We start from the raw sequence: 9,826 nt of genomic DNA on the forward strand, positions 1-9,826 counted from the left end.
GTAGCTGAATTCCTAAGTGAAGGTAGAGGGGTCACTGGAGAAAGAACCGAGGTATTGTTCTACCTGGGAGAGATCAGCCTGGGGCAAGCCATTCCGGCCAGGCGCTTCCCTGAGGGAAGAAAGACCATCTGTGCAGGAGTGGGTGTGAGCTGCTGGAGGCAGTGAGGAGTGGAGCCAGCTGGGAGGGTGCCAGAGGGTGAGGTTTGGGAGGTTTGCTCAGAGGAGGAGGTGCTGGGGAGGGGCTTCGTCCCCTAAATCACAGTCAGAAGGGGAGGGAGTCCAGGGCTGTGGATCTAGGTTAGTCTTGGGAGGAGGTTTGGCTTTTGCCAGGAGAATCTGGTGAGTGTGGCATGAGGTAGAGGTGGGAGGGTAGGAATGGAGGGCAAAGAAAGCCTGACATTGGGGACGTCGGACTATTTGCCTGAGCACTGAGAGAATTTGTCAGGGCCAGTGAGAACCTGAATGTTCCAGTTGAGCATTGAGACTGAGTGTCGAGCTGGCAGTGAGACCATGGTCTATGGTAGTAAAAGATAAAATGAAAAGGCCTAATGATTTCCCTAAGGCCCAGGAAGGAAAAAGACTTACAGAGACAGGCAAGGGGGTTGAAAGCATCCGGCGTTGAGAGGGATGCACCCCTGGTTAGTTTGAGGGAGGATATACGGATTTAACGGATCTATCAGCGCAGGTGGCAGTACTGAATTTCCAGGAGCAGAGCAAGGAGGTGGGAGAGACCTAGGAGAGGCTTAACTGCTGCCTGGGTCCTAGAATAAGGGTTCCAATGACACAGGAATGGAGACACGGTGGGGGGGGGGGCAATGTGGGAAGAGGTAGTGCTAAGAGTCTCAGTCCAAGGGTACCCCTACTTAGACTGAGACCTGTCAGAGAGATGCCCAGGATCTTGTTGTGGGGCACCCACAAGGGTGTAAAAAGGCTGCCTGCCATACTGGCACAACTTTCACTGAGGATCCCGTGAGCAAGAGAGGAAAGTAGCCATCTCCAAGAGGATGCTCACCCGAGTAGGCAGGCAAAGACGGGTGCGTAGAGCAGGTGGAGAGGAGAAATAGGTGGAGAGGCAGACTTTAAATTTGGCTGCAATATGGTGGGTGTGAGGAGCCAGCACAGGCAAGTGATCTGCACCCAGCGTTTTCGTCTGAGTAGGAGGGGCAGAGCCCCTGGAGGGTGAGTGGGGACCAATGTCTCTCCAGGCTTTCAGTACCAGGTGTGGGTGAGGGTACAGTGAACCAGGCCACCGAACCAGACTACTCTGTGATAGAAAGAAAAGTTTATCTGAATTGCCAAGCCTCTCTCTCCTGGGTCAGAGAGTGGCGGGAGAAGCCCTGATAGTTTTAAAGAGAGCAGGTCCCTGCAAGAGGGAGCCTGCTAGCTGAGCAGTGTGGGACTAACGGGGGCTTTGATCTGTTGCAAGCTTATTTGAGTTAATAGGAAACTGGATGTCCCTTCCAGAGGTGGGACTGTAGGGGGCAGATAAGAAAGCAATGGTTTTCCTGAGAAACGGAAGGCTACTTTACATGGTTTCTGATGAATGCTGACTGTAAGCAGCAATCCTTCTGTTTGCCTGGTCAGAGTCCAGCCTGAGTTGAGCCTTGATTGTCATTTAGGACACTGTCAGTGCCCCTGTCATTTTTGGGGAAAGGATCTAACAATGGGAAGAGCCTTTCACATCATAAGGGGTACAGTCAGACTATGTCCAGGAGATCCTGAAAGGGCAGGCTTTGAGTGTCTGATGGGGACAACAGGAATTTCAAAACCAGAGCTGAATTCCCTTCATGGCCTTGCTCTGTGGTACTGGTGACTTGATAAGTCCCTCAATGCCCTGGGGCAGAAGACACAGTAGGGCTCGGTGAATGTCTTCTCTTTTCCTCTTGAGCAGGAGGCTGGGCCTGTAGTAGTTCATAATTTTGAAGGTGAATCGGAGTCATAAAATTAGAATTTTAATGTATTTTGCTGCCTAGGTCCCATCCCAGTACAACTAATTACAGAATCTCAGGGGTGAGGCCCAAGCTCTGGGGATTGTTTTCAAAGTTGCTGGAGTCGTCCCTGAGAGCAGCCAGCCGGAGTGTCAGTGAGGGGTGAAAAGCATCTCTGTAGCCATGCTGGCAGGCCAGACTGGCCCCTCACATACTGGGCCTCAGTCTCTCCCCGTTTCCCTGGCTGGGGCATCCCCATCCGAGATCACAAGCACAGCTGTGCCACTGGTCTAGTGGGACCAAAGCGCTCTCGTCAAAATGGAGCGGTGGCCGCTGCTTCTTTCTCTTGTTCCATTTTAGTAGCAGAAAAGAAGTTCTCCCCCTACCCCCTGCCCCTAACCCCCCCTATTCCCCCAGTCATTGCACATTGTTGAGGAAGGCCTGCTGTGTGTCAGGGACAGAGGTAAGCATTAGGAATTCCAGAGCCCGACGAGACTCCAGGAAGCCCCCATGAGGACCTAGTCAACCAAGCCACTGAACGGATGGAGACTTGTGAGGACAAGGATCTAGAATCAAGCAGTTTGCTCCCGCTCTGGTTCTCATGTGTAGCCCCATGCATGTAATTTCCCCTGGATCCTGCGGTATTTCATCTACAGCAGGAAGCTGCTCATTTCTCTTCCTGACGTCACTGTGAAAACACACATGTGATCGAAGTAAAGAGCGTGCACACAATAGGTGGTCAGGCATGGCCAGAAGGAGCTCAGTGCCCAGTGGATGTGGTGAGCCAAGCAGGAGCAAAACTTCCTCTTTTTACTTTATCTCATTTCTCCTCAGGCATCCATCCCATCATCCCCTCCATCATTCCCTCCATCATCCTCTCCATCATCCCATCCATCCCATCAACCTCTCCATCATTCCCTCCATCATCCCATCCATTATTCCATCCATCCCATTATCCCATCATCTGGTTTTGTTCTGTTTTGTTCTTTCCCTTCTTTCTGCATTTTTTTCCTACTCAGACTCTGAACGAGGTGGGAAATGTCTTTCTTCCCCCCCCCCCTTTTTTTTGATCATTCTCACTGTGTAGACCAGTGGGCTTCCTTGAACTCAAAGAAATCCATCTGCCTCTGCTTCCTGAGTGCTGGAATTAACAGCACACACCACCATATTGGACCAACTTTGAACAACTCTTAGGATCTTGCTCTTAATTTTAAAAGCACATGGTATTTTTACTCTTGAACTTTAGAGGTGTGTGTGTGTGTGCGTGCGTGTGTGTCGGTCTGTCCTCCCACAGCTCAACACTCAAGGTTGTATACAATAGGGTACAGACTTAACTCTGTGTTGAGGCACAGTGTGTGGATGTGTGTGAGTGTGCACTGGGGGTTTCCCTCTCTTGGTGCTGTTAGACAACTGTGGTGTCTGGGCCACTGTCACCTGGCAAGGAGGGACAGAAGCTGGCCAGTGAGGAGGCCAGGGGTATAGGGCCTGGGAGATCTGGCTGAGCGCTTAACCCTCCTCTCTAGGCCTTTGACCCTGTGTTTGCAGCACTAAGCACTGGGTCTCTAACCTGTGCTGGAGGTTGGGACTCCTGCCCCAGCAGCTCTGCAGGGGGTAGGTAGGAGCTATTACTTGCAGTGTTACCAAGAAGGTCTTTTTTTTTTCAAGACAGGGTTTCTCTGTGGCTTTGGAGCCTGTCCTGGAACTAGCTCTGTAGACCAGGCTGGCCTCGAACTCACAGAGATCTGCCTGCCTCTGCCTCCCGAGTGCTGGGATTAAAGGTGTGCGCCACCATCGCCCGGCTACCAAAAAGGTCTTACTGAGCATCCCTGGCCTGGCTACCCCACCTCAATCCTTTCTGGCCTCCCACCCATCACACCCAGCAGGAAGGCCTCTGTGATCACCGTCACCCAGGTCCAGATGTCTGCAGAAGAGGGTGATGACAGCAGGTTCTCCAGGGACCCAGAGGGGCATCTCGCCTGCAGATTCTAGTTGTAGCGACCATGCGGATCAGTGGGAGCTGCAGCCTTCCTGGAGTCTCAGATGCAAGCGCTCAGCTAATGGCTGTTCTGCACAAGGCGTCCTCGGGACTGGCAGCTACCCCTGGCCTGCTAGCTGGGCCTAGAGAAGCTCACTCCCTTCACAGTTCAACTGCTAAGCCTTCTGGGAAAATACTCTGCTTATTTACTCCCTTGTTACCGTGGAGGATTGTAAGCCCGAATATAGTCATCCGGAGAGACATGCCGCTGCCAGGCCCGGAGCTAGGCTATCAGGAGGCTCCTGGAAGAGTCCAGCCCCCGTGATAGAGAGGATCTGTTTGTTTCCCACAGAGGAGCGGCTCCAAGTGAGCTGCAAGTGCAGTCTCAGAGGGTGCCCTTTTCTAGAAGGGCAAAGCGGCGCTTAAATTTGCTACTATCTGGCGTCAGAGAGCAAGGAAGGCACCTGGTTATGTGGGCCAAAGGCCAGCCCAGTTGCCTCTGAGAGGCTTGTGAGATCCCTGCTTCTTGCTTCAGCAGACTGGTCCTCAAAACTGGTGGAAGCAAACTCTACCCTGAAGGTGAGCAGCAGAGCTGGGCTCCCACTGTAGACCTCCGTGTAGGGCTGGATCTACTTGCCAGCCACTCCCAGTCCTTAGCCCGTTTCTCAGGGTGTGAGCCACCACAACCTTCCTGGACTTTCCCCCTCAGAACTCCAGGACTGGAAACAGGGAGCCCCCCAGTGGGTGCTGCACGGCTCTCCAGGATGCAGAGTCTAAACGGTCTCATTTCATCAAGCTCGGACACTGATGTAGGATTCAGGGCCCTTTACAAAAATGGAGCTCAGCTATTGCCCAGGGCTGCCTTCTCCAAATATCAGGAGCTCTCAACAAATCTGAGACCCTCTCTTCCCCTTCCTTGGGTTGATGGGACTGGACAGCCCACCCACCCACCCGTGGGACTTTTGTCTGTTCAGTACAACTGGGGCATGTCTATGCATTTTGACATCCTGCTCCCCAGCTTTCCTCTTCCTGGGCCCCAGGATATGCAGAACGGCTAGTCCTGGTGGAAGCCCAAATGAGGCCCCATCCTATGTTGGCCATTGGAGCTGAAGGCCCGCCCCCACCTCTCAGAACACGGCAGGTTCCCAGGAGATTTTGACTCAGGGCCATGCACGTTGCCAGCTCCGCGGGAGACTATTTGATGAGGCCACCCTTGTGGGAGAGGGTGCTGGGCCTCCTCTTTCCCAATCAGGAAAAAGGCCATTCTCACGTGGCCCTAGTCCCTGTACTAAGAGAAGATCAGAACTAGTCTTCCGTGCTTACTGACTGTGTGACCTTGCCTAGATGACACAACTTCTCTGAACCTCAGTCTGCACAGCTCCAAGTGAAGAGGTGCAACCCGACTCACATGAGTGTGAGAGGGTTCAAGGAGGTGGTGTGTGGAAAGCGGCTCCCACGTGGTCCCCAGGACAATGGCAGCTCCTGTCACTACAGACTCCATTTCTCCTGCCCACCCCTTGACATTCACAGTGGTTTGGGTGAGTTGGCCCTCCCCCTTTAAAGGGCTCCTGTTGCTACAGTCAGCCTCAGCTCACACCCGCAGGGAGTCCTGTGAGTTCTCCAGTAGCATTCCTGTTCTCTGTAGTCAGACAGCTGCCAGGTTGGCCTTGGGGTGGAGCTGGTCAGGCAGAGAAGGGAGGGAGCTGCAGCTGCAGAGCTGTCAGCCAGGACATGGGTGAGGCCAGGGCACTGGCTTGCCCAGGCCAAGGACAGGAAACAGGTGGTTTTGCTGAGGCCCAGACAGGGCGGAGTGTGGAGAGGCCCATGTCTAGGTGTCGAAAGGCCACCAGGAGGGAAGCCGGGATGGGTGGCATTCTCCTGAGCCTGAGCTGGGGAGGGCAGAGGCTCAGTGCTGAATGTTGCTTTTGTCTGGGGCAAGATGAACAAACAGATCCCCACCATCTACCTCTGCTAAGGTACAGGGCCGGTAACTGTTATGTAAGATGCCAGAGCTGGGAGCTTTAAAGAGACTGGCAGCTCAGTCTCTTGCAACAGTCTTGCTGCCTCAGGCAGTCAGTGGCCCTGCATCAAGGTTTTTAGGGACTGTCATTTCCTCCCCATCGTGTAGACACCAGAATCGAGGATGTGCAAAGCAGAAACAGTCACAAACAGAAGTGGGGTTCTCCATCTCGTCTCCAGCAGAAATCCCGAGGCCTTCTTATCACAGACGCCTGCTGTGATATTGTTTAGACTCCCCATTACTTCACCAGATCCATTGCTCTCAGATGCAGTGAGAAAGGCTTGTGTGTCATTTTCGCTGCTAGGTCATAACTCAACATTTTGATATTTTGATATACTCGTTTTTCTTCATAATCTTATGACTTTATCTCATGAATTTAAGACCAGCACTCTGAGAAAGGGCTGCACAGGAAAGCCAAAGAAGCCTTGGTCCCTGTGTGCTCTGTCGTTTGGAGCTGGGCCATGGGGTGTCGACATTGTAGGAATGAATGGTGCAGGAGGCGGTAAACAAATTCCATGTGTATCAGCGGTGTGGAGCTGGCTCACTTGGCCCGGTAGCTAAGCTAGTTGAAAGAACTGCTGGGAAATGCAGTCCCTGCCTGGCAGGAATGTGCTGGCAAGGTGCTATTGCTGCAGAAGAAGGGAAGGAAGGGTCTTGGGGCAACCAGCAGCTGCCCCCACCGGACCTTCCCCCTGCCCACTGTCCTTCATCCCAGCTCCTTCTTTTCTACTCCTCCTTCCTACTTCAGGTCTTCATTTTTTCTTACCCAGCCCTGCCCCAGCCTAGCCTTGACAGTCTCAAGCCTGATGTCTCCACTTCTTGTCCCTTCTCCCTTTAAGCAATCTTCCTTCCTTCCCGTTTACACAGGAAGTCCTAGCGATGCCCACTCCAGCCCACCATGCCCCTTGCCTCCTATTTCTCCCTGGCATTGTGCCACCACTCTGTAATCATTCCTACCATGCTGGGGTGTGTCAATGTTCCTCCCTTCATCAGCAGCCATTTCTGGATCTCCCCTCCCCCAACACTCTTGTCCCCTTCTTTATGGGTGTCTGTGGGAAAATTCTACCGAAAAGGTGACCATTTGTGCTGCCTCAGATGCTTCTCCTTGTCCCACAGGGACCCACTCGTTTCTGCAGACAAGATCACCAGATGTCTTCTTGTTGGCCCAGTTGCCCCTTCTCCAATCTTACTTTACCTGAGGGTTGCTCCTCTTTCTGGGGACACTGCACACCTATCTGTCACTCTTTTCAGTTGTATATCTCACATCTAGGTGCTGTCTAGCTTTAATGTCGGCCCTTGACAGCTTCCCTGAACAGCAAGTATGACGGATAATTCCCTTTGTCCTCCTCGGGAAGTCCAGCCCTTTGCATCCAATACCATGCTCACTTGGGAAAGATGTCAAGCAGAAGAAGCTCCAACTCGTGATTCTGACCTGTCTCTCCTCTTCCAGGCATCTCATCTTCCGGGTGATTGGGCCGGAACGCCAGAGGCATCCTCACTCTCTTCCGTCTCCCTCAGCCCACTTCTCATCCTCTTAACCTTCAGCATCAGCGGAGATGGGTCATTTTCACTGCTGCATGGCCACCAGCCTGCTCATGCCACAATCCTCACTGCCGACATTCTTGGGATCGTCCATAACTGGTCCTCTCTTATTCCACTCTGGTCCTCTCTCTCAACCCATCAGACAGAGGGATCCTTCTAAACGGGAGGAGGGATGGGTCACTCTGATCACCCGCCAAGCAGCACAGCTCCTGTATGTATCCGAGCAAAGGGAGCTTCTCTACCATCGTTTGCAAAGCCTGCATCACCTGCTCCTCTCACCCGGCTGACCCCTCTTTAGTCAAAGCAGGCTGCCCTGTCCACCCTTGCACGTATGGTTCCTTCTGTCTGGAAGCCTACCCCCTCTGCCTGGGTGGTTATTCTTAGGTGGTCCTGTGATTCTCTCTCCTTCTTCAGGACTGTGCTAAAACATTTCTTTCTCTATGACACACACACACATGCATGCACACATGAGCACACATACATGTATACATACTTGCATGTGTGCACATCCAATCACACCCATGTGCATGTGCACCCAGTTGCTTTGGTCACTGTTTTCTCATGGCAACAAGGAGTCCCAAATGCTCTAAGTATCAGACCTCACACAGCCTGAGCCAGGGGCTGCACAGACACGGGGGAGGTGCTCTGTGGTGACATTGTGTTTATGCTGTAACAAATAAAGCTTGCCTGAAGATCAGAGTGCAGAGCTAGCCACACTAATTAGCTGTAGAGGCCAGACAGCGGAGGCACAGACCTTTAATCCCAGCACTAGGGAGGTGGAGACAGGAAGGGATATGGCTGAGCAGAGAGAAGAACATAAGGCAGAGGGAGACAGGAGCTCAGGGCATTCAGTCTGAGGAGTCGTAGGGACAGGATCACCTCTTTTGTCTGAGGATTTAATAGAGGTAAGAACTAGTGGCTGGCTTCTCTGATCTTTCAGCTTTCACCCCTATATCTGACTTGGGGTTTTTATTATGAAGACCAATTAGAAATCGCGCTACAGCGCTCAAAGCCAACCTTAGCACAGAGCAGCCATTAACAGTGAACCACACAGAGAGGGGACATCATCTGAACTTGTTCTTTATGGACACACAAAGCGTGTTGGGAACACAGATGTCCCTGGAATTTGCGGGAGAACCACCGTGAGCTTCACTGGGGACTTCATGGAGGCTTCTGGAAGGATAGAAAGAACTATCCTTGGTTAGTCTTCTGAAATGTGGCATTCCTCTGCTGGTCCATTAGATCTTAAGGGTCAGCTCAAGGCCCCACAGCCACACAGGACCTAGCTGTGCTCTGCCTCTTGTAGGACTCTGGAATTCCCTGTTCCCTGTGAATGACCATGGTTGCCTCAAGCGCTTCCTGGAGATCCACTTCCCCAGTGCCCTCACTTGCTCTCAGGAGCCAGCTCATGGGGAGGGGGGAGAGGGGGGCTAGGCTCTCTAAGTCCTGTCCCAGGCTGAAGAATCCCAGGTCTGGCTACAGCCCAGCTCACCAACGGTGTGTGTGTTTGTGTGTGTATGTGTGTGTGTGTGTGTGTATGTGTGTGTGTGTGTGTGTATGTGCACAGCAAATGCAGACAAGACACAACAGAGACAAATGTGTCCTGTTTTTAAAACCAAGTTGTGATGTGGCATTGTGGTAGCAGGATTCTTCTTTGGTCTCACATCTCTGCTCCCATAACCGCCCTCCCTGGACTGTCCTCACACACAGCTCGGGGCCTCCACTGACATCCTCTGGAATGAGAATGAAATCCACGGGAATGGGGCTGAACACCGTGGGCACCAAATGAGAGCAGCCAGCATCCTTTGGCCTGCTTCTCCCTCCTCCTCTCTCAGATCTGCACTGCCAGCGCTTAGGCTTCCCAGAAAAGGAAAACAGTCGCTGGACCCTTCCAAAGTGACCACTGTTTAAGGGAACAGCTCAGCTACTTTATGCTGTTGTTTGGAGGTATTTTAAGATCTTGTCCACTGGGTAACATTTTGGGTAACTCCTCGGGGAGTATAGGAAATGAACTAAAACAGGTTTGTCCAGCTGGGGGAAACAGAAAAAAAAAACCACGAAACTAGAGATAAGCAGGAGCCCTAACATTTGTCCAGCATTCTGCCCTACTGAATACACATCGAACCTCTCAGGTCCACTTCCCAGATGTGTGGGTAGTGGAGACAGGCCCACCAGACTGAGATACAGCAGAGCTAAGCCTGGAGCTCAGGATCGCTGGCATGGGATCCGGCTCCTTTCCATGCAGTGCTGTGCACACAGTGCCAGGGAGGGAAACTCGGCCCAAGAGGAGCTTCAGTCTGACAACTGCAGGCTCAGGAGCATTTTCCTGCAGACCAGGTTTTCTGCCCACTATGCTTTTAG

The sequence above is a fragment of the Microtus pennsylvanicus genome, chromosome 2 (genome assembly GCF_037038515.1).
Source record: "Microtus pennsylvanicus isolate mMicPen1 chromosome 2, mMicPen1.hap1, whole genome shotgun sequence".
NCBI classification, from domain to species: domain Eukaryota; kingdom Metazoa; phylum Chordata; class Mammalia; order Rodentia; family Cricetidae; genus Microtus; species Microtus pennsylvanicus.